General features: G+C 43.8%; 1 long non-coding RNA gene across 1 annotated transcript; it reads right to left on the bottom strand.

The window, feature by feature from the left end:
* Positions 1 to 878: 878 nt before the first annotated feature.
* On the bottom strand, positions 879 to 6957 carry LOC142813631 (uncharacterized). The gene is made up of 2 exons (XR_012894735.1): positions 6665 to 6957; positions 879 to 5300 (listed from the first exon to the last, which is right to left on the bottom strand). It is a non-coding gene; the product is annotated as an uncharacterized LOC142813631 (long non-coding RNA).
* Positions 6958 to 7173: the final 216 nt, after the last annotated feature.

Below are 7173 nucleotides of genomic sequence, written 5' to 3'. Positions count from 1 at the left end.
TCACTCGTGCCTTGACTTTAGCCACCAATAAGATAACCACAGACAGCTGGCGCCACCTATCGTGATGTGTTGCAACTATTAGCGGTTGAGGAGAGCAGCTGCAAGGGGGCAAGAGATGGTTGGGGTGGGCGTGAAGCGGTTCACAAGGCATCAGTTATGTAATCTCTTCGATTCGGTAATAAATCAGTTGTTTGTTGTTCAATCAGTCGTGTCATCGTATGCATCAACCCCTGACATGGCGACGAGGACTTAACGAACCGACGTAGAACAGAAGACGAAGCGAGAAGGTAACACCCCAGACAACACAAACACAACCTCAGGACATCCTCAGTATGCCTCGGTGAAGAAAATTTGACCCCCTTAGAATGTCCTGTTATGGTACTAGAAAGGCACTAATCCCGTCCCCTTGTCCATACACATAACCTCAGCACATCCTCAAAACAACAATTCAGGACTTTTTCAGTATCTTTTCAGAACAACGATAGCGTGGCCGGTTCGGTATTGTGGGCAGTGATAATACTTAGGATTTACTTCGTTTCACGACATTTTCATACATCAAAAGAAAAACACCTGCGAGGTCTCGAGTATATATACTGCATCAATCAACAGAGAGGTGACAGTGCTGGGCTATTAGAAAGAAATTTTTGTAGCGCGAGGCGAAAAAACGAACACAGGAAAGAATAGACTGAGAAGACAGAGCGCTCTGTCTTTTCAGTCTATTCTTTCCTGTGTTCGTTTTTTCGGCTCGCGCTACAAAAATTTCTTTCAAATGTTTCACCAACAAGCCCACATCGCCACTCTTGTGGACTATTAGATTAAAACAAACAAAGCTTGTTGACTGAAATTTATTTAAACAGTAATTAATCACAATAGACAGCTTTGTCAGGCATTCGATTCTTTATTTATTAATTTATTTATTACAAGTACCTACATCGCCCATTGGGCATTGTTGTAGGGGGGTTACAGTAGAAAATAGAATACAAAACAGCAAAATTAAAGGCAAATAAATCGTGCCTTACAGTATACAGGAGAAGTTAACACTTGTAGTACAGCATTAGAACAAAAGTACAAAACACAGGATTACACAACGAAAGCAGTAATTATACTTATAAAAATCAACAACCAAGAGAAGTACAAAGCCAACGTTAAATATATGGGTTATTTCAGCAGCTCAAAATGCTGTTTCAATGGCTGTTAGGAAATTAAAATCACAGAATATTGGTAGTTTTAGCGCATTCCAGTCACTAATAGAATTTGGAAAGAAAGAGTATTTAAGGACATTCAATCGACAGGTATATTCTCTAATTTTATATAAGTGATCTTTCCGTTCGGACATATAACTAGGCGCCTTTAAATACCGGTCTTTATTTTGCCCAGTCTTACCGTGATATATATTATAGAGAAATTTAAGTCTTTGAACTTTCCGTCGTCCACAAAGGGGTACCCATCCCAAGGCCTGAAGAATTCCAGAAGACCTTATTCTAAAATCGTAGTTTCCTGTAACAAACCTAGCAGCCTTTTTTTGCACCCTCTCCAACTTTTCTTTTAGTACATTCGTGAAAGGGTCCCAAGAAACACAAGCATACTCTAAAATTGGGCGCACATTTGTAATATACAGGGTTTCCTTGAGTGTTTGTGGCGCGTCGCTGAAATTTCTTTGAAAAAAATGAATTAAGCGCGAAGCCTTAAGCTGTGATTAGATGTACGTGACTGGTCCAATGTAGTGTTGCCGTGAATGTTACGCCGAGATACTTAACTTGATCTACCTTTTGTGCTGCGCAGGAATTTAAGTAATAAGACCTGGATACAACCTTTTTTGTTATTAAATTGCACATGAAAACATTTAGTTAGGTTCAAACTCATTTGCCACTGAGCACACCAAGACAAAATCTTATCGAGGTCAGACTGAAGTACTGTGGTGTCATCAAAACACTTGACTGGGCAATACAAAACACAATCATCAGCATAAAGCCTCACTGTTGATTTCAAACCCAGTGGAAAATCATTGATAAAAATCAAAAACAGAAGCGGCCCAAGGACCGACCCCTGTGGCACCCCGGACAGTACATCATCTGTTGATGAAGACACACCATTTATCACAACACATTGCTTGCGGCCGCTGAGATAATCCTTAATCCAGTCTATGAGGGTTTTAGGAATACCAAGAAACGACAACTTATGAAGCAAAAGACTGTGGGGGACGACATCAAAAGCTTTTTCGAAGTAAAAAAAAAAACAGCCTCCAATTGAATGCCCTGGTCGAATGATGAAGCGATGTCATGTACGAATTCGGTTAGCTGTGTAACACATGAAAGGCCTGCGCGAAATCCATGTTGAGACGTAGTGAAAAAATTATTATCTTGAAGGTGTTTTATAAGGCAAGAATAGATTATGTGTTCCAGTGTCTTGCAACAAACGGGGGTTAGCGATACCGGTCTATAGTTAGATACATTATCACGGGCGCCGGATTTGTGCAAAGGCGTGATATTGGCTAACTTTCACTCTCGTGGCAATTTTCCATAGCTTATCCATACTTCATACAAAGCAGCTAGAAATGGAGCTATATGATCAGCACATCGTTTTAGTATGTGGTTTGAAATACCGTCGGGACCATGCGCAGACTGGGGATTCAGCCTATTCAAATGTTTTCTTATACCTGATTCAGTTATTATGATATCATTCATAGCGGGTAACGATCTGAGTGTCGTAACGGGAGATATCGGGCTTGGCGGAGAAAAAACGGATTGAAAATACACATTGAAGCATTCTGCTCTACTCATATCATCTCTAAGTAGTTCGTCATTGTGCATGATAAAGGGAATTCCACTGATGTCTTTTTTGTTACTTTTAACGTAACGCCAGACTTCCTTTGGATTTGTTTTGATTTTGCTATTAAGGGACGATAAATATTCACGCTTCGCCAGCTTTATGTGTGTCTTCAGGCAAGAACCCAATGCTTTAACCTTACTAAATAAATCGGCACTGCGCGTGCGACAATAATTTCTGTACACCCGAGCATTACGCTCAATTGACGCCCGTATATCTTTAGTAATCCAATGTTTATCACCACGACGATTGGCAGTTACAATTTTCGATGGGACATAAATGTTTACCAGAGACAACAGTTTTTCTTTAAACAACCCCCACAATATTTCAATGTCATTGGACTGACAGCATTGGATAAACGTAGGAAGGTATGCATCCAGTTCAAAATTGATGGCATCAAACCTGCCTCTATCATATGCGAAAACTTTTCGTGAACGAGGTCTACTGATTTCTATCTTTTTCCACTCTATGGTAGCCGCAACGACATCGTGGTCACTTATGCCTGGAATTAGAACAACCGACTTCATTAAATTGTTACGATTCACAAAAAGAAGGTCCAGGACACTATCACTTGCCGAACCCAGTCGTGTTGGAAACTGAACAAACTGGAAAAGGTCATAAATTCTGGTAAGCTCGAAAAAGGCAGAATGAAGTGTTGACCGACTATTTTCAACTGGACGAAAATTGCACCATTCGACATTGGGCATGTTAAAATCACCCGCCAGCATAATTGGTTCGGAGGAAAGAGCCGAAATGGTTTTAGACAAACTAAATAAAGGTAACACACTAGAGTTACCAGGAGGCCGATAAAAGGACCCTAAAACTAAACCGTTCCCTTGCGAAAACGTTATTCTACACGAAACCGATTCGGGGTTGTTATCTGCGCCCTGTAATGGTACGGTTAGCATGCCGTCTCGAATCAGAATGAACACACCCCCACCGTGCGTATTACGGTCTTTGCGGTAGGCTGTGTAACCTGTTGGAAAAACTTCATTATCTGAAATATGTTCATCTAGCCAAGATTCAGTTCCAAAAACAACATCGGGTTGTGAAATTCGAATCAGGGTATCAAACTCGTAAACCTTATTCTTTAAACTTCGGCAGTTGACAACAATCACTGATAAGGCCTCTGAAAGTCCCTTTTTGCGCGGCGCTATAGCGCCCCCCAACCGCTATTGAGCGCATTCTTTCACTGAGTCACTTGCACAGTCGTACACGAAAGATTTACTTCCGATTTTGGCCTACATTCTGCCCCTGTTGTGTTTGACCATAACCTTCGCGTCAGCTTGCTTCCCGTATTCCAGTAACTTTTGCCTTTGCTGGCGAGCGATTTTGGAATAACCCCCACCAATAGAAAAATTCGTTCCCTTTAGTTTTGAGGCAGCAGATATAACTCTTTGTTTGTCTTTGAAAAACGCAAATTTCACAATAACTGGCCGAGGTTTCTCGCCCCCGACCTTGCCAATTCGGTGGGCACGCTCAATTACGGAGGGGGACACTGTTACACGCAGCTTTTCTGCGCACAAATCGATCACTTTCTTTTCGGATTCATCCCACGTTTCCTTACCCCCATCAGGCAGACCAAAAAGCAAAAGATTGTTTCTACGCGACCGGTTTTCTATTTCGTCCTGATTCAATAAAGCGTTTCTCATGCTGTCAACAAGCTGGCTGTGTTGAGTGGATAGCTCTGCCTTTTCCTCGCTTTATGATGCAGTAGGCAAGTCTCCTGCCAACCTATCGATTTTGCATTCGAGGGTTTGAAGTTTATCCTTCAGTTCTTGCTGCCCGGTCTCTAATTTCTCGAGTTGTTTCATAAGCTTGTCCTGTGCCTCGGATATCTGCGGTAAACAACGAAGAGCCCTTGCAAGCTCTTGCTCCAGTTCCTTGCTTATTGGCCCTGGGTTTTCCTCCACATCACCTGACAAAAGCAGCCTTGCCTTCACCAGCGCCAGAGAAATAAACTCATCAATGCTAAGCACAGCACAAACCAACATTCGCACAAAGGTCCCGGGGGGCTCCGGTACCAACTTTCGAACAGTAGCACCAATCTTATAACGATAAAATTCACCAACCTGCAAAAAGAGCAGCCGTAAGTGTGCGGTTCGCATGTCGGCACCGGAACCCGAAGGGCCCAGTTGCAGCAGCAGCCTAAGTAGCTTTTCGTAGTATGACGAGCACCCCTGGTGGTGGTCGACGCCTCCATCAGTCACATGTGGCACCCGTGACGCATCGAGATGCAGCCGCAGGCACGTGTCGATGACAGCAGCGGGACAAGTTTTCACGCCTATCCCAGCGCTGCTGCAAAGAGCCTCTCTACACTGCGCAGCCGCGCTGAGCAACTGTTGATGCGTCGTCCACCACAGGAACTCGTTGAAGGCCCCATCGATGCTGGCAGCTGAACACATTTCCTTGCTATCGCTGTTGTGTCCATGTGGTCATGACTCAAAACCGGCGCCGAACACCGCTACCACAGCCTGCAAAAAGAGCAGCCGTAAGTGTGCGGTTCGCATGTCGGCACCAGAGTCCGCGTATAGTCTGAAAAAGTGCCGCCATATCCACGAAGTGAATGATGATGAGTGGGCGAAGCTCCGGAGGTAAACCTGGTAAACCATGAATCCTCTGTACATTTTGCCCACTCGATTTTATTACATCGCTCCCCCCAGCGTACGTCGCCGCACTAAATCGAACGATTGCCTTCAACCAATGACACGTGCCATATGTGACATCATTCCTACTTTATAAGATCTCGCATCTTTCATCAACTACAAGTACCGCTTTCTAGTTTATAACATCTTGCATCTTTTCATCATCAGCTACAAGTACCACCATCTAGTAAACACTGCAAGAACTAAACGAGAATTGGCTACATACAGGAGACGGTACCGCCATCTAGTGAACACTGCAAGAACTAAACTAGAGGTGGCTACGGATGGATGGATGGATGGATGGATGCTATGAGCGTCCCCTTTATAACGGGGTGGTGACAAGTATGCCACCAGGCTCGACAAAAAAAAAAAAAAAAAAAAAAAAACCTTTTTTCTTTTTTTATGTTGGCCTAATGCCTCTACTTCGATAAATTCTATCTTAATGGAAAAAAGGTAAATTTTCAGCTTAAGTTCTCTGCCATTTACGGCACACTGTCCATATTTTATTTTTCCAATATTTATTTTTGTCCTTTCTCTCTAATTTTCTGCCACCAATACTCTAACCGTCTCTTACGTACAGGGGACGTTACCGCCATCTAGTGAACACTGCAAGAACTAAACTAGAGGTGGCTACATGGATGGATGGATGCTATGAGCGTCCCCTTTATAACGGGGTGGTGACAAGTATGCCACCAGGCTCGACAAAAAAAAAAACCTTTTTTCTTTTTTTTTATGTTGGCCTAATGCCTCTACTTCGATAAATTCTATCTTAATGGCAAAAAAGGTAAATTTTCAGCTTAAGTTCTCTGCCATTTACGGCACACTGTCCATATTTTATTTTTCCAATATTTATTTTTGTCCTTTCTCTCTAATTTTCTGCCACCAATACTCTAACCGTCATACATACAGGGGACGGTACCGCCATCTAGTGAACACTGCAAGAACTAAACTAGAGGTGGCTACATACAGGCTGCAGGGGACGCACAGCCCACGCCCTAAGGAGCTTCGCTCCTAAAAAGAAAAGCCGTATCGAGGCAGTCAACACAGCTCAATCAACTACGTTGTAATCTTCTTCGAAAGTCTGACACAGTGTCCTCATCACCACGTGTATCGCGCAAAATGCAATCACTAGTGCTAGAGGCTCCGCATGACAGCCTATCAGTACACTCGACACGGGCGTTGACTTGACTTGCCTGAGGTCGGCCCATGTGTCAGATGCAGAAGTCGATCATTTCAGGTTGGGACCAGGCTGCTTCGAAGGTCAATTGATCGCGCTTGGCTGTTGTTCCAGGCTGCTCCGAACCACACCTCGCCGCGGTCGGCTGGTGACAATGCATCCATGATCAGTCTGAACGTTGAGCAGCCCACTGCACCCATCAACACGGCAATTTACATACCGTCGTCACCTACGACTTGCACTCTCACACATATCTCACTTTTAACCATGCACACAAACAACAAAGGACACGAGCCTTCACTGCTTCACTGGACTTTTTTTGACAAGACCGTCGCTGCCATTTTGACAGTCAGTTGACTTGGAATGGCTTGGCTGCTTGACTATTTAGAAGGGTGCCGCATAGAAGGGTGCCACATAGAACAGCTTCCGAGCCCTTGTGGGCTCGGCAGCTGTTCTGCGAGAGTGACCACTAATCTTCTGCACTTCATCATGCAGGTTTTTCTTCATGCCTTCGCTCTCATGCTC

Source organism: Rhipicephalus microplus, chromosome 1 (genome assembly GCF_043290135.1).
Source record: "Rhipicephalus microplus isolate Deutch F79 chromosome 1, USDA_Rmic, whole genome shotgun sequence".
In the NCBI taxonomy this organism is placed as follows: Eukaryota; Metazoa; Arthropoda; class Arachnida; order Ixodida; family Ixodidae; genus Rhipicephalus; species Rhipicephalus microplus.
Note: the sequence above shows the minus strand (reverse complement) of the source record. Positions and strands in the feature narration are given on the sequence as shown.